Source organism: Mesoplodon bidens (assembly GCF_964165515.1).
Source record: "Mesoplodon bidens genome assembly, chromosome: 1".
NCBI lineage: Eukaryota > Metazoa > Chordata > Mammalia > Artiodactyla > Ziphiidae > Mesoplodon > Mesoplodon bidens.
Window position 1 is genome coordinate 171828678 of NC_138176.1, and position 18249 is coordinate 171846926.

Consider the following 18249-nt stretch of genomic DNA (forward strand, 5'->3'; position numbering starts at 1 on the left):
AAGTAAAAGCAAATTACAAACAAGCAGAACCAAAGAAAAGGAAACAAAAATTTTCTAGGAAAAAATGTTAATGAATCAAAGCTCTCTGGCCCAAGGGCAACATCATTCTCAGTGGCCATTTTCTTTGGGGATGGAAAATGAGAAGGTCAAAAATAAATTGAAATTGGTTCTATCTGTTGAGGCAGCCATCTCAAATTTTGGCTTGGTTAGTTTACTAACAACAAAGATGGCAATGAAAAGGCCTAAGAAAGTGGGTAAGAATATGATGGAAGAAAGTGCTAAATAAATGCATGGCTAATATGAAAGATACAAACCTGGGATTTCTTTAATCTGGATGGAAGATTGAACATAGAGTTCAATTTTCTAAAGTATCTGATAACTCTGTATGACTGAGGAGTTTTATATAAGAACTATGGAATTTAGCAACAAATCCCATTCTCAACACCCTCTTATCTCTGAGGTAAATGAGTTTGAGGCATTTTACTATATACTTCACATACATTCTTTTTGTATGCTCATATGTACTTACTACACTCCTATTTTATGTGTCGTTTTGCCACCAAGAGATGTAGGTATTCACCAAAGTTAAGTACAAGCAAAGATGAGCAAATAGCCTGAGAACATTATCTCTTTCCCAGTAAGGCACAGGGATAAAACAGCATCCCTTTTTTTAGAACTTCCACATTTCTCTGCTTCTGCTGCAAACTCTCATAAATCCACTTACAGCTGTCCTCTCTGTGACGAAGCAGGTAGCTGCATATTAGGATTATAACCATCAATTCATGTTGAAGAAACTTAGGTCAGGCATCGATGAGTGTAGAGTACCTGCTGGTAGTTGGTGCTCTCTCAGTGGACAGGGGACACGAAAGCATGTTCAACAGTCCCTGTTCTCAGGGACAGTTACATGGCACATGCTGGCTACCCGCTGGTGGCGTTCAGAATGGGGGTGGCCCCTGGTGTAGTGGAAAGAGCCTGGGACCAGGCAGGAATCCCTGGGTGTGGCCCCACTTCTACATGACTGGCTGTGGGAGCTGTGTGTGTCGTTCGAGTGCGCCTCATCTGTAAAGCAGGGAGGTGACTGACTGATCCTGAAGGTCCCTCTGGTCTTAAACACTCCAGTCTTCGGAACTGCACTTTCAAATGGTTCTGGAAAAGAAGCTCAGTCTCTTTAAGAAATGAGTTCTGAGCCTGTGCAGGTGCATAAAGATGTGTTAGTATTGGTGACTCCACTAAACCGATTATTAGTTACTGATAAGTGGGGGGAGGGGGAGGATTAGTAGGTCTGGTTGCCGAGGAAACCACCTGAAAAGCCCATCACAGGATGGACATGCTCTGTGGATACCATACGATGTGCGGGATGGTCATAATCTCTCCAACAGAGAGAAAAATGCACGGAGCACAAACACCACGAAGCAGGACCCCTTCATTCCCCCACCCCCCAATACATTTTTCTCAAATGAAAACAGACAGGGAATGACTAGGTGTGCAGGATAAAGCCACCCAGGGACTTTCCCAGTATCAGTCAAGTGGAGTCACAAATTGCCCTAAAACTTGGAAATAAGGACTGGCAGTAGAAGAAAAACAGGGGAATGTAGGGGATTGATGCCTGACACATTCATGAAGATAAAACAGGAAAGGAAAGGAAAGTCAGGGTTAGATCAAATAGAAACATGAGCTATTATAAAATGTCGGGATCACCCCAAACACAGCACTTTGTAATGAGACTTTCCTTCTTTGGCTTCCAGACTTTCTTCTAGGTTAGGGCCTTAGAGCTGGGGATGCAGTGCCATTTGAATCTAAGTGTGAGATTGACCGTTGCATGCATGTGCTTCAATAGGACTAGAGAGTTCTTTGTGGGGACCCATCTTTTTGATAGGGAACCAGTGAGCCAAACCACTCACCCTGGCCAGGCACGATAATAACTGCTTGCATAAGTTGTCTCATAACAGAAGGTCCTGATTAGGAGCACGATATGTCCTGCCAACCTCCCAGGAACCCTAAAGCTGGAATCCATCTTCACTGGGAGATGCAAGTGCCACCAGGGAGGACCCTGAGTCAGATCAAGTATGGGCACAAGCAAGATTGGCCAGAGACAACCCAGAAAACTAACTCCACCACCATCATAAACCCTGAGACGGCGAGCCACGTGGCAGAACAGTTCTCCTGGGTTCCCTTACCCTGCTGCTCTCTGCCCAGGCGCCCCTTTCCAATAAAGCCTTTTGTTCTGTCAGTAGGTGTGTCTCCTCGGACAATTCATTTCTGAGGGTTAGACAAGAGCCCACTTTAGGGCCCTGGAAGGGGTCCCCCTCTGGTAACATTCTCAGACATCACGCTGGGTTTAAGCAGCCAGGTGCCTAATTCCTGGCCCCAAGGGCTGGGAGGCCCCTGCACATTTTAAGAATCAGACTACCTCCAGGAATCCTTAGAGGAAGTAGAGAGGAGCTGACAGGTCATACCTGCCGGAACCCACAGATGGAAGGAAGTGTTGAGCCTCCTTGGCCCACTAGAGAGAAGACCCTACTTTCTATATCCCCCAGGCCCCCAGCCTGCGCTGGACTCTGCCTGCAGTGGTGAGAAGTGATAACCTCTAACTTCCTTCTTTTCTAGGCCTCCCCTGACTCTATGCAGTCTTGGGAAGTCAGGAGTTTAAAAACTCCTGAATGCGTTTTTATCTACTTCCCGTGAATCTGAATCTCTGTGGAGGGCCACTCATTGAAAGAGAACTTTTGCAATGTGAAATGTTTCCATCAGACTAATACTTAAATGTTTACATTTATTTACCTTCTGCTCGAAAACAAGTTCTGTTCTAATTAGGCAGAGCTTAAGGACTGTAGTACATGACATGATGTTTGTTTATAGGTTCGAAGAAAGAATATGGCTGGATGCAGCTCTCCCAAGTGGTCATACACACTACGTGGAGGATGTGAGAGGAACTGGGAAGCAGACCAGATACAACCTAGATCCGCATCATACCTGTCCTTCCACATCTGAAAGACCAAGGTATGACCACAGTATAAAGTCTCATAATTACTCTCAAAGTGAACAGAAGAGTTTTAAGCATGTTAAGTTGGGGGGCGGGGCAGGAAAATAAAACTCAGGGAAGAAGCAAGGAGAATGTAGTGTTGCCTGCTTACTCCTTTCACCTCCAGGAGCACGGCAGTTGGTAGAACACCACTGGTTTTGTGTGTGCTGGGGAAGTATGGGACTCTGTTGTTTTAGGATTTGTTTTTATGTTTGGGTTTTAAGCCCGTAAGAACACCAATGAGTTAGATTTTACAGGTATCACAAGGGTAAATATTAAATTGCGGCACTGACTCAGACATGGACAATAAACTCACACTAGCCTATTTAAATAACTATTGTATTTCATTGATTTTATGATATGCCTTTTAAAAAAATTTTACTATCTCTAGAAATCAGTATGCATCTTGCAATCTGTGACATCAGAGATTCAGTGAAAGACAGTATTTATGGAGCATTTATTATTGAACAAGAAATGACATTAGATGTTGTAGAATATACATGGCCTCTGTCCTCAAATATTTTCCAATGAACTTGCATGACAGCTCACAATAAAGTTTTAAACAGATGCTAGAGCCATGGTTTCCAAACTGTGTGCCAAGGGACCTGGGGACACAACAGCTGATTTTTGTTTGTTTGTTTGTTTTTAAATTTTATTTATTTATTTTTGGCTGCGTTGGGTCTTCGTTGCTGTGCGCGGGCTTTCTCTAGTTGCAGCAAGCGGGGGCTACTCTTCATTGCGGTGCGCGAGCTTCTCATTGCGGTGGCTTCTCTTGTTGTAGAGCATGGGCTCTAGGCACGCAGGCTCAGTAGTTGTGGCACGTGGGCTTCAGCAGTTGTGGCTCACAGGCTCTAGAGCGCAGGCTCAGTAATTGTGGCGCACGGGCTTAGTTGCTCCGCGGCATGTGGGATCTTCCCAGACCAGGGCTCAAACCTGTGTCCCCTGCATTGGCAGGCAGATTCTTAACCACTGCGCCACCAGGGAAGTCCCACAACAGCTAATGTTTAAGCTTTCAAGTGAAATACAGTGATAGTCAACCTCTGTTGGCCTCCACAACTACTAGTTCATTGTGGTTCCACCAGAGGTTCAGGGTAGATTGTACTATCTTGTGTGTGTGTGTGTGTGTGTGTGTGTGTGCTATTTTCTTTTTGGTGATGCCATATCTTTTGCAAAGCTGAATTTTTGGCTTTTGTGATTAAAAGCAAGTGCTGGGTGAAAATCAGTGTGGAACAGAAAATGAGAGTGGCAGTGTCAAATCTGATTCCAAGGTGTGAGAAGTCGTGTAATGTCCAACAGGTGTACACACCCTCTTTGTAATTCATCGTGGTTATTTAAGAACAGGATGCAAATGTTCTTTGTTCTTCTAATTCATGTGTTATTATTTTTTCAAAGAGCTACTAAATTGTCAGGACAGAAATACTTATTAGGTTGTTGAGACCAAACCACTTAATAAATGGAATGCAAGGCATTTCTTCTGGCGTAAGGGCTCTGTGAAAAAATGGCTGAGACCCTAAGTTCTCTGTGAATCTGTACAAGCTGAAACATAATTATGACTTGCTCAGGGCCACCCTAAAGCAAGGAAAACAAGAAAGTTAAAGAAGTTATTTAAAATTTTGAATTTATCTTTAAATCTAACACTTGCACACAGTAAAACAAAGCAAAAAGGTAAAGAACTTTATTATTTTACTTCCTCCATTGATTGCCTTGAAAACTGTATTTTTATTCATTTATTTATCTATACATTTTTGGCCGTGCCACATGGCTTGCAAATCTTAGTTCCCTGACCGGGGATTGAACCCGGGCCCCAGCAGTGAAAGCACAGAGTCCTAACCACTGTACCGCCAGGGAATTCCCGAAAACTTTAAATAATACACCTCAATCTCCATTTCCAATTCCACCAACTTTAGGGACTGTCTCCTAAGCCACTGTCATGTAAAATGAGGATGTATGGGCCCAAATCTTTCCCTGGTCCTCTCCTCCCAACTTTACCTCCATACATGCACCTGTCTTCTGTACTTTCCACTATCCCGATTTATCACATTTCTATTTTGCTCTGTAATCACATAATGAAATCTCCTGCGTTTTCTCCCTAGGTATAATTTTGAAAGTTAAATGCCAAAGAACAGCATTTATATGATGAAGACTCTGTAACTCTTGTTCCCTTCAGAATCAAGTGGGATGTTAGCTTCACATTTCTGTGGTCCAACACTAGGACCCTTGTGTCTTAGTATCAAGAAGTGGAGTCTCTTGGTTCTGAAAACATGTTGTTCAACGTCATTCCACATTTTACTTGGCTTCACATTTGGATCATGTCTTTCTTGTAAAGCCTCCCCCACGCGCCCAAGTTACTACGGGCGTACCTCAGAGATACTGTGGGTGCAGCTCTAGAACACCTCAATAAAGTGAGTCACATCAATTTTTTGTTTCCCGGCACATATAAAAGTTATGTTTTCACTATACTGTGGTCTATTAAGCATGCAATAGCAGTGTGTCTAAAAAAACAACGTATATACCTTAATTAAAAAATACTTTATTGCTAAAAAAAAAGCCAAAACTAAAATAGTAACATCAAAGACCAACTGATCACAGATCACTATAACAAATATAATAATGAAAAAGTCTGAAATATTGTGAGAATTACCAAAATGTGACACAGAGACATGAAGTGAGCAAATTCTGTTGGGAAAATAGCGCCGGTAGACTTGCTGAAGGCAGGGGTGCCACAAATCTTCAATTTGTAAAAAAAAGCAGTATCTGTGAAGTGCAGTAAAATGAGGTATGCATGTAACTACAACTGATCCTTGTTATGTGCAGTAGTTCTGTTCTATAAAGTAGGCAGGACACTAAATTAGTGAGTAGTGAACAATTGTTCCTGGGGAAACAGGGTTAGGTTGCTGTCAGCCTCTGATCACAACTTCTTCATCAATGGATCAGTACAAAACCTTGTTTGATGTATGTTTCTTTTAAAGACACCTTATTTAATATGAATTGTTGATTCATTAACATTGAACTCACAGCCAGCAGCAAAATAACTCTTGCTTGAATACAGCTTATCTAACACACATATTTTCTACATGAGGCACAGCTCAGCCTCCTTGTGCTTAGGAACACTAGACAGCACTTCAAGACTACACTTGGGGGCCTTTTTTTTTTTTTGCAGTACGCGGGCCTCTCCCGCTGCGGAGCACAGGCTCTAGACGCGCAGGCTCTGCGGCCATGGCTCACGGGCCCAGCCGCTCCCCGGCATGTGGGATCTTCCCGGACCGGGGCACGAACCTGTGTCCCCTGCATCGGCAGGCGAACTCTCAACCACTGCGCCACCAGGGAAGCCCGAGGAGGGGGGCATTTTGTACAGTGAAATCACTAACAGAAAGCACAAAAATGTGAAAAACGTGGCACTAAATAGACCATGAAAAAGACCCTCGTATGCAGGGTGGGAGATGAAACAGGAAGGTAGAGTGTGGCCTTGTTTGACCTCAGCGGGTAAGGTGTGCAGTGGATGAGTCAGTTTTTTCTGCCCTGTGCCTGTCTTTGAAAGACCACAAAAGCGCCACGAGTATTGATTTTGGGTTACAAATAAATTTCAGTGAGTAGGCAAGTTCGCAAATATGGAATCTGTGAATAATGAGGGTTGACTGTACTTTTTCTCTGTTCTTGTTGACGAAAGAGAAATGTGCCTTTACCATATTCTAAAAATCACCCAGCTTCTCAGTCACACTGCTCTTTGCAGGGGGCACTTTTTTCCCCAGAGACTTTGCTCCTGAAGCCCTCTGAGCTGGGCTTCAGTTTGGAGTGGTTCTTTTACCCAGTGGTCATCTTTCCCAGCTCATCCCTGATGCCTTGGCTTCTTCTTTCTTGGCTTTCTCCCTTGTTTTCCTTTTATCTGCCTCATGTATCTCTTTAGAGACAGTACTGAGAAGTAAATTTTGTTTTCTTACACAAATGGAATTGTCTTTATTGAATGATCTTTGGATTATTATTTGGTAGAGTTTCTAGCATCAAAATTGCTAGCATCAAAATCATTTTGCTTTAACGTTTTGAAGCCATTGATCCATCATTTTTGGCATCCGGTGTTAGAGAAGTTTGGTAGCCCCCATCCCCCAAGCTTTAAAATTTTCTTTGTATGTTCTAAAATTTCACAAGGATGTATCTAGGTGTCAGCACTTGATGATAAGCCTGTTCAATTTGAAGACTATTCATAACTCCTGGAATTTTTTTCCTGTCATGTATTTGATTATTTCCTCCCATCTCTTTATTTCTCCCACTTCTCCCTTTACTTGTCTCTTAGTGGGATGCCTGTAAACCAGGTCTTGAATCTCCTAGATTGCTCCCCCAAGTCTCTTAACCCTTTTTTTAAGGATTTTTTTTATATGGACCATTTTTAAAGTCTTTATTGCATCTGTTACAATATTGCTTCTGGGTTTTGTTTTTTTTTTTTAATGTTTTGGTTTTTTTGGCACAAGGCATGTGGGATCTTAGCTCCCTGACCAGGGATCGAACCCGCACCCCCTGCACTGGAAGGCGAAGTCTCAACCACTGGACCGCCAGGGAAGTCACAAGTCCCTTAATCTTTTCCTTCCGTTTCTCAGTCTTTTTAATTTTTATTTTGGTAATCATATTGTTAATTTCTGAACGTTCTTCTTGTTCTCTGATGGTTTTTTTTTCATAGCATCCTGTTCTTTTATGAGTGCGCCATGTCTTCCAATCTCTCTGAAACTAGTTGGGATGTGTTTACATCATCTTCTTTCTCTAAATTTTTTTATCCAGTCAGTTGTCCTATTTATTTATTTTCATCTTTTTCATGTTGGCTTTCCTTACATGTCTGGTGATCTTTGGTCATGCATTCATATTTAAGAATGAAAGACAAGTTTGCTTATTACAGGCAGATGGGATAGAAAAGCTTTCCTCAGATACTGTTTGGTAGGCATAGTTCCTGTTTGGGACCTCTGGGTACATGTGCAGAGCATGCCAATTAGCAGGCATCACCTTAGGGTCCCTGGTTAGGAACTGAGAGCCCCCAAATGCCAGAATGAGGGAGTTTTACTTGGTAGAGCCATACCCATCCTCCAAATTCTAGACCTGCCATGTAGTTGTTCAATTTCTTTAGAGAAGAAACCTCAGATCATTAGTTTGGAGGATAAATGCCAGATTTGCAGAAGCTCTACTAGGAGTAGGGGAGAGAGAGAGGCCAATTCACCTGGCTGTTCTGGAGACAGACCTTCAATGACTCCCCATTTTTCATCTGCCCACCTTCAGGGCAGCTCCCTCCTGCTTTTATTCTTAGCTGTGGCTCCTCCTGTGATGCCATCCACATATTCCTATGTACTTTCAGTCATAGAAAGAAATTTGCTGAAATTTGTTGAAATCTCCCATTTGCTGATGACCATCACCAGCCCCTGCCCCTTTGTTGTGAAGTGTTTATTTTCTTTGTAAGTTTTGTTTTTTTGGTTTTTTTTTTTGGCGGTATGCGGGCCTCTCGCTGCTGTGGCCTCTCCCGTTGCGGAGCACAGGCTCTGGACGCGCAGGCCCAGCGGCCATGGCTCACGGGCCCAGCCGCTCCGCGGCATGTGGGATCCTCCCAGACAGGGGCACAAACCCGTGTCCCTAGCATCGGCAGGCGGACTCTCAACCACTGCGCCACCAGGGAAGCCCCCTCTTTGTAAGTTTTTACCATTATTTCTGTGGGCTCTAGAGAAGGAAAGCTCATGTGCTCAGAGTCCATCATTTAGAACTGGAAACCAAAAGTGTGACTTTAATTTAACATCTTAACAAACATCATTTGGGAATTAGCCTCGTAAGTACACTAGTAAAAGGAAAAGTTAAGGTGTTTTGTAATTGAGTAAGAATGTCATACTGAAAAATTTAGATTACTTTCATCACCAGGTGAGTCACTGGAAACTAACTGGTCCTGAGATAATTGAGAAATATAAAATTTCATATCAAGAGACTGTATAAGACTCACTAATAGAATCAGACCCTCAGTGTGTCTGTATTTGCATAATTATAGCATATGGGATTCCTATAAACAATATTTAAAACTACACTGTAATCCCAGATGGGAGGAGAAGAAAGAAAGGAAACATCCTAAGCATTTGCCCTTATTCAATGAATTGCTCTGGGTGAGAAACAGCAAACTTAATACACTGATTGCCTTCATGAAAAGACAAAATAATCTGGTTTCTTTAGACCACTATCTTCCTTTAATTTAAATAAGTTCTTACTCAAGCATAAACAGCTGATAAAGAGTAAACTAATTTTTATGCCTCAAACAACTTCTTGAAGTTTTTATTATACGCAAACTGAAGAGGAACAAGGCAAAGTAGCCAACTGGCAAGACGGTCCATTAGCAGCCGCCAGCAATTCTGATTTAAATGACCATTTTTTCTGCCGCCAAGCTTTTGCAAAGTGTCTTTTAAAAAGAGAGAGCAGTCAACATTTGAGATTTAATTATAGGCCAGTGTGTCACAGGTGAAGTCTGGTTGGGCTGATGAACCACCGTGACAAAGGATCTAGAATTTCAAAACAGCTTATTTTATTTATTTTTTAATTGGAATATAATTGCTTTACATAGTTGTGTTAGTTTCTGCTGTACAACAAAGAGAATCAGCTGTATGTATACATACACTCTTTTGAGATCATTGCCTTCAGAAGTATATAAATCAAAATGCTTTCATATATACATTATTTTAAATCTAAAACTAAGAGGTCTTATAGCTTTTTAATGATGGAAATGAACTAAAAAAACTTTAAATGTTTTCTGTAAGGTTCATAAACATGAAATTCATAGTGTCACCCCTTAATGGATTCGTTTTAAAATTGCTGAAATTTATTCAATTTATTCATTTTTAGTTCCCATGATACTTCCTTAATCTGTAGTATTGTGCTTCAGAATATTTTATATTGTAAATATTTATGAAAAAACAAAGTAGTTCTGCAATGAAGCATCTTTACTTTGTCAGTTCACTATCCTTTGGGAGAATAAAATGAGATGAAATAAAACTAGGTAGGACATAAGGGAATTCAATATAATTATATTAACTATATGCAGAAATATATTTTTAAAGGGTTTGAAAAAAGTCTCTTAACCTCATACCTGATAAAATTTTAACATATTTTGGTGTGTTACCCTTAATACTGTATTAAAATAAAAGAAGTTTATTAGTATTATTTTGTAGCTGTGAAAACCATTTTCAGTAGTCCCAGCTAAATCACTTGCTCTATTACACTTCCATTTATGAACTCCAAGGGCAAATCATTATTGCACAAGTAATACTTTCCAAATCATTTTCTTCCATGGCCACCTTTAAGTGAATGAGAAGAGTCAATAATCTTATTGTCATATATGTTAAAGCACATTAACAATTTATAACGTAAGAGCTGTATCAAATGCAATTTCATTGAAATGACACTCGGATCAAATTAATCAAGTTAACCAACCATGAACGTTAGAACCAAGCGTTAACTCAATTTATTTAAATTATACTATTGGATTACAAATCATTCCCTTTTAAAAAAGCATTTCAAGTCCTGTCCTGGAATAATTTGGCGGGAAACTCAACTGCCAGCACATTCTTTATAATTCAGTCAGAGGATATGTGGCCATCTGGGGCACTCTAGAAGGGGTGGGGAGCCGAGCGCGGGATGGAGCAGACGTGGGGTAGATTTAGGATATCTGCTGCTACTGCAGTACACGCTGACTTTTTAAGACGTTTTGTCTTTGTTGAACCAGAGCTAAGTTTTGTTTTGCTTTGTTTTTGTTTTTGCTCCTTTGTTATTAGCCTTATGTTATTTTCTAATATAAATATATTTGGCCACCTGTGGTACTAGTTGGATGGGAAATGAATATAAATGAATGAATAGAAATGCTTTGAGCTCTCTTTGATTCTGAGTTAGCAACGCACCCCAGAAGAAAATGAACCGGTTTGCCTTCCTGAATCTATTTATTCACAGAAAACATAATAAAAACAAAACTGTTCACTGGGTCCAGCCGGCTTTCGTCTTTTTGCACTTTCGAGAATTAACAAATCGGAACAGTGGACAAGCTATCCTGTTTCCTTAAAATCTAATAGTTTCAAATTAATAGTGAGGTGTATTGTTTTACAGTGATCTGTCTTGCTGCCCTGAGCAGGGGACTAGCTTTGAACCAAGATGAGCTGCTCAGGGAGAGCGAGGGGATGTGGCAGCTCCCTTTGGCAGTGGGTGAGTGGACCAGCACCAGTCGGTGGGTGGGCTGCAGCCCCTGGTGCTGCCTGACCCACCAGGGGCTCCCAGAGACATCCATGACTGCTGGGCCAGTTGTGGGCTCTCAAAGCTAGAGCAGACGGTGTGCTGATCAGAGGCAGCTGCCCCGAACGGCTCTTCCTTCATCCCTCCCCCTGCCTGCCCCTCCCCACCCTGTTTTCCTTACTGTCAGGGCTAAGGCAGTGGCTGCACTGCGGGGACCAGTGGCTGGGGGTCTGTTGCTTCAGTTGCAGTGTTCTGTGCTGGTGACAGGCAGTGTTGCTCCCTGGTCAGAGCTGAGAGGGTGCATCTTGTATCACCTGCACCAGGTAAGGGCGACGGCCAGCCTCTGTAGGGCACATCATGGTGGGAGAATGGAAGGTGTAGTGGATGGAGGAGGTGGGGGATACAGTTCTGCATCAACCAGCTGCGGCCCTTAGTCAAATCAGCTGACTTTTCAAAACCTTCCTTTTGCTCAAACAAAGCCTTTCAGAAGCTCTAATATGTATAACACACAGAAGGAGGGGGAGTTATGCTGGTTGGAGTGGGGAAGGCCTGGGAAGCTTGATGGCTTGGTCCCCACCCTTTCCTGCTTTGGGCCTCTGGGCCCTGTGGCGCTCCACTGGAGAACCATGGCACCAGCTGACCTCTGAGGTCCTTTCTGACCTAAAAGTTGCTGCTACTCTAGGAAGATGCTCAAAATGTCACTCCTTCTGAGCCCCGACCCTCCATCTGTTACTTCGTTCATAGAGACGGAACAATCAGGTAGAATTAAATCACATGCCGGTGATCTTTCCTTCAAAGTCACTATTTCATCACCCATGATAACAACAGAAAAGAAAAAGTGGGCTTGAAAAACTGCTTTACTTTGTTTATGGCCTGCCTCTTCTCCACCCCAAGACAATGATCGAAATTGTTTACTAAAGAACAGCAGAGGTGAAAATCCAGTTTAGAAGCAAGGGGGCAATGATGACCACCTCATTGAAATTCTGGAAAACTGGTCAATTTGGAAGTTTAGCATTCTGGTGGGGAACCCAGTGAATTATTGTCTGATCTAAAAGTGTACGGTATGAGCTATTGAAATTTACCTTTTCATAGTCTACCACCACTATTTACTGTAATGGCTTTATTGAGCAGTGAAGGCAGCAAAAATACAAGTTACACAGTTCTGTGTATGAACCATTACTGCTGCCAGGCCAGTGAACACAGGGCCTGGGATTTCCTGGAAAAGTTTGACTTCATTTTGTTATTTTTTTGTCCTGTTGTCATGGAAATAACCCACATTTAGGCATCGAAACTATATCATCAGGACTATCTCTCATATCCAGAAACGATCTCCAAACCTTTGGTCAGACCATGTATTGCAATTCTGACCTAAACAGTACGGTCACTGTAGCTTATTCTTGTGGCATCACAGAATCAGCTGAAATAAACGTCCCTGTACGAGGCTGGTGGTCGTACGCCTGTTTCCACACATGTTCTTAAAGCATGGGAATTTTGACTTGAATGACTTACTCCATTCCAAGTCCAAATTGGCAATGCCAGTCAAAATAAATTGGGCAAAGTATGATGGATGGTGAGGTGGATAAATGAACAATAAAAGCTTCAGAGAAACCACCAAATTTATCTTATTTAATACTTTGTGACAAGACAGTTTAAAGTACAGTGTGATGTGGCTCAATCTGATGCTCTTTATCTTTTATTGACATAGGTAAAATAGTGATGCAAACAGGAGTTTAAAAAGAAAATCTGCATACACTAATGTTAAAATGAACATAATCTGAGAATCACTGGAACGCCAGCACCTCCTGTTCCGCCACATGCACATGAGGATGTGGGGCTGTGGAGTGAGGCTGCCTGGGCAGGAGTCCTAAATCTACCACCCACCAGTTGTGTGGTGACCTTGGGCACATTTTAACCTCTCTCTTCACTTCTGTAAGATGGGTATAACAACCGTGCCTACCTATAGGGCTGTCGTAAGAATGATAAGCGTTGATACCTTTGAAGGGCTTGGAACCGTACCTGGCAAGCAGTAAGGCATTTAGTAAACATTAGCTACTATGACTTATTTCCACAAAAGAAAGTTTTAGAGACTATTTTCACAGAATGCAGGCTAACATTTTATTTCAAAAGTGACTATTCTAATACTATATTGCTGGATTTGTGTATAACGTGAGGCTTATAACTCAGTGATGTCTTTCTGCTTCTCTCATTGGTCTTAGGAGGCAGTGTAAAGGGGTGGAAAAGAAATAGTCCTGGGAAAACACTAAGAGCCACATACTCTACAGCAAATACTTTTGTTTTTCCCAAGGCTGGGCACTTTGGGCCCCTCTTGTTCTAATCCCATATTCCTCACCTTCCGTCTGCCTGGGAACCCACAATTATCGCAATGTTAGACCCATAGGATTTCACAAAATCATAATCTAAGACTGAAAAGGACCTGAGTGATCAGTCATTTAGACCACTCCTGCGCAATTTTAGCCACAATAAAAGTGAGGGGTTGTGGTCATTGAACGACTTGTCCATGGCTACACGGGGACTGGGTGAGACCAGACCCAGTTCCCTCACCCCCACTTCTGGGACCTGAGTCTGGGGCTGTTTCTCTTATACTTTGTTGTATGTTTCATCTCCACTGGCACCTAGCATAGTATTATGTACACATTTGACATTCAAAGAATATTCCTTAAATGAGTAAATGAATAAGTGAAACCAACCTTAAATATTTGTTTTGAAAGTACTTTGGAGTTCCTTTTGTAGTATTTGTGGGGGGCGGAATGAATTATTTTCTCAAACACTTTTTTCTCCAACCTAATTCCCAATATGCATACCATTGTGCATCTAGGGGAAAACCAATCCCCCGTCCTCATGTTTCCACTACATTCTTTTTTAAAATACCACCTTCCAATACCATTGTTAGAACTCATGTCCTCATTTTTTTCCTTCTAAATCTAACTTAAGATATTCATAGAATCATAGTGATGAACAATTGTGACCTGTTCATTTAGTTCACTCCCCAGCCTGAACCTGGGCAGGGCAGGCCAGGATTTGAGGGAATGCACATCATCGTGCCGAGCAAAGAGGAGGTGCTAGCTAGAGCCTGGTGTCTGCATCAGGCTTCCTTCTGCCTGCCTTGTCTCCTCCTCCCCTTTCCCTCCAAATCCTGCTACATTCCCTGTGAAGCCTTGCTCAAGCCTTCCCACCCAGCTTACAAGTCTCTTCTTCCTTTAAAAACTGTCATACCATTTTCATTATGGCTTTTAGTACACATTATTAATCACTTTGAAATTAATTGTGTTTAGTTATCCAAGCAACAGATAAATTAATCCAAGTTGTAAAAGTTCAAATATTATAACAACGGTTATGCATGGGTAGGATTACTATGATTAAAATCCTCCACGATGCATCTAATTCTTGTTTCTTTTAGTGGGTGTCTTGTTCTACACCTCTCCTATCCCTTTTTACTTATAGAAATTCATAGTTTTATTTTGTTTTTACAAAAATGGTACCATTCAATATATATTATTCGGTAATTTGCTTTTTTTCGTTAATAATGCATCTCGATGACCTTTCTGTCTTAGTAATATATAGACTTACTTCATTCTTTTTAACTGCTTCCTAATTTTCCAGAAGATGTACCAGAGTTTATTTAGCCATTCTCTCTTGATGGCCATTAGGGTTGTTTTCAATTTCAGAATTACCAAAACTCTGCCATGGAAGGGAATCACATAATCTGTGTACACGCCTGCCTGCTTCTCTAGGGTACATACCAAGAAATGGAATTGCTGGGTCACACAGAATGTACACATTATTAATTTTAACAGTGCCAAACTGCCCTCCAGTTTGGCTATATTAATTTACACACCTGTCAGCAGTATATAAAAGTACCCGTTTTCCCACTAGCTTGCCAATCTTAATCACTTTTCCCCTTCTTTTACCTTCCTAGATATTTTATTTCCTAGGTTTGGGGGTGTAAGCTCTCTGAGAGCAGGGCCCATGATCTCCTCATATTTGCATTTCTTCCCCCATCCAGAGGGGTTTAAAAATTGGTGCTCCATAAACACCTGTTGAATGATCTCTAACCATACGTTTTTCGTTCATCTCTGGGCAGTACACACTTTTCAGAAGCATTTACCAAGACAGCATCTAACTTTGAGAATGAAAAACATTCTAAGAAAGTTGGCTGATTTTTTTGCACATTCCTCCTGCTGAACAAGTTACAGATATCTTTCATTTAAAGTTGCCTAAGACAGGATTCTCTTCTGCCTTGCTGGCAGGGGGCAGTGAAAACAGACCTGGTTATCTCAGACAATAGCTAGCAGCGTGTCCCACCCACTGGGAAACAGCAGACCAAAGGCGCCTCAGAATCCCTGGGAACTAGACAGAAGATGGAATGGTGAAGGAGAAGGGTCACAATCTTGGAACATTCTGGATCTAAGAAAGTAAATTCTTTTATAGAGTTTTGAAATAGAGGAAACCATTAATAATGTCTAAGGCATGGCAATAAATGGATCCAGGTGAGGAGGAACTGTGACAGGGTAGGAAAAACTGGAGTGAAGAACTGGGCATAAGGAAATCTGGATAGAGGAAATAGGGGTTTTAAAGGTGTGAATTACGTGATTCAAGAGAAACACTTCCTCCAGGCCTATATTTATTTATATGATAATCTTGGGCTAAAGCAATTCTAAAAATGCACGAGTGTAGCTCCAAATCTTGGTGCTCTGAACATTTATTTGAAAATAAGAAGAGTTTTCCAAAGGGGTAAGAGATAACTTTCAGCTAAATATGAAAGAATTGAGAATTACGTGTAGCTTGGTTTGTGTTTCACAAAAGAACTGCTCCTGAATAAGAAACATAAAGGAAGACACATGTTCGCTATTAATAATGTTTCTTTTTCTCTCACCTACTGGACCGTTTCAATAGCAACTGCGCAGCCCAGTGAGGGTACAATCGCATTTCGACACAAACAAATGAGAAGTGAGGAAACCATGTGCCGTTCTGGACCGATTGGGGAATGGCCCCCTGAGGCTGGACCGATACACCTCAGTTCATTAGCGCTGTTGGAAAACCCAAACTGCCCTTACTTTACCATCAGGGCCTCGGGGCTGTGGTCCCCGCTGCACTCCCTTAACCAGACACGAACCCGCGGTTTGGTTTCTCGGCTCATCTCTTTTCGCCCCTTTCATCCCTTCTCCTACCCTGGGGCCGTTGCCAATAAACCCATCAGTGACCGGGCCTAAATCAAGCCCGCTGTGGCCCATTTTTGGCCAGGAACAATCAGCGCCTGGAAACTACTGGAGGAGGAGGCGCATTTGGCCCTTTGGGGGCTCAGTGCCCTTCTGGCCACTGTTGTGTGGAACAAAGAGGGCAGGAGCGGAGGGCGCCCCCAGGAGGAATGGCGGGAAAAGACACCCGTGGGCGCGATTCAGGAGGCGGGCGAGACTGGAACTAGGGTGCTCCCGGAGAGCGGGCTAGGCGCCCGGGGAAGCATGGCTGGTCCCCGTCCGCTGCGCCCCGCATCTGGCGGCCGGCGCAGCCCTTTCCTGCGTCGCAGCCTCTTTACTTTTATTCCTCCCCCCTCCTATTATTATTACTATTCTTTCCCGCGCAAAGCGGGAACCCGGGACTGGCCAAGCGAGCGGCGGAGGGGCCGCCATTTCCCTGGGAAAGCTCAGCGCGCGTCGGCACCGGGCGCCCCGGAAAGGGAACCAGAGGGGAGTGCCCGGCCCCGAACCCTCCTCCGCGCCGGCCGGGGACTCACAGCCGCCCGCGGCGCCCCGCTCACCGCGCAGCAACCCCCGACCCACGCCTCCGCCGCCCGCGTCCCCGGCCTGACCTTCTCCGGCGCGGCCCACCCCCGGACCCCGGTCCCTTCCCTCCTCCCGGCGCCTCCGCGCCCCTTCCATTGTCAGCCCGGAGCAACCGGCACCCGACCTGGGCACCCTCTGAGGCCCCCAGAGCGGCCCTGCCCGGGCTCTCTCGGCCCCTGCGCAGACCACCGCCCCGGACCAGTCCCCCTCGGCGGCCGGGCGCCTCCCTTCTCCCCCTCTGCGCCCCCAACGCCGCATCTCCAGGAGCCCTCCGCTCCCTCGGGACAGCCTCGCCCGGGGCTCGCGGCTGGACCCCGCATCCCTCCTCCCTCCCTCAACGCCCAAGATGCCCCCGGCTCCTCGCCGGCCACAGGAATTTTACCGCTTCTTTAGCAAACGGCCCCCCCCTTTATTTCCTGAGGAGGCAAGTTGGGCAGCTTGATTTATTAATTTGTCTTTCTTTTCTTTCTTTCTTTCTTTTTTTTTTTTTTTTTGCGGGGAGGGTCGGCTCTCTGGGGAGCGCCCGCAGGGGCTGGGCGGTGAGGAGGGGCAGGGGTTCTCTCCAGCCCCTGCACTGCCCCCGCGGCGCGTTTTGTTTCCAGACCCCGAAGCCCCCTGAACAATAATGCCACCGCCATGGCGGGCTCACCTGGTGCTGTGCCGCCTGCTCCGGGCGCCCGGTGCCCTCCGCGCGCCGCTCCCAGGGCGCAGGTTCGGCCCGCGCGGCGCCGGTGCCGGGCAGGACTCTTTGCCTTTCTTTGGGTTCTATCTGTGCGTGTCAATGGCGGCAAGCGGCAGTTCTCCGGGCCGCGGATAGTAGCGGGGGGAGGAGGAGGAGGGAGAAGGGATTGCTCCTTCTCCACATAACCACCTCTAGGAGGAGTCGCTCAGCCTCATCCCCCGCCAGCCCAGGCTCCGCGACGGGTCCTGGGCTTTCGGTGGGGCTTGATGAGCTATTGTCCTTCAGGAGCATTAATGATGAAACCGCGCGGCCTCCGCGTCGCTGGCGGATCCGCTGGGTGCGCTGAGGGCCACTTGCTAAGATGAGGCTTTCCCTAGGGCTGGGGACAGAGGCGCTATGGTCACGATCCAGAGTCTCCTGTTAGCAGGATCCACCTTTGGTGGAAGAAGGCGGCGTGGGCGTACATCCGGCAGTTCTAGGGAGAGCCTTAGAAGGTGAAAGGGAAAAAATGCCACCTT

General features: G+C 44.2%; 1 protein-coding gene across 1 annotated transcript in view; it reads right to left on the bottom strand.

The window, feature by feature from the left end:
• The window catches only part of MACROH2A2 (macroH2A.2 histone), a 54369-nt gene extending 36362 nt beyond the window's left edge, over positions 1-18007 (bottom strand). The window contains exon 1 of the mRNA XM_081241587.1: positions 17699-18007. The gene's annotated coding sequence lies outside the window, so the exon portion shown is untranslated. The remainder of the gene's footprint in view (positions 1-17698) is intronic.
• Between the last annotated feature and the right edge of the window lie 242 nt (positions 18008-18249).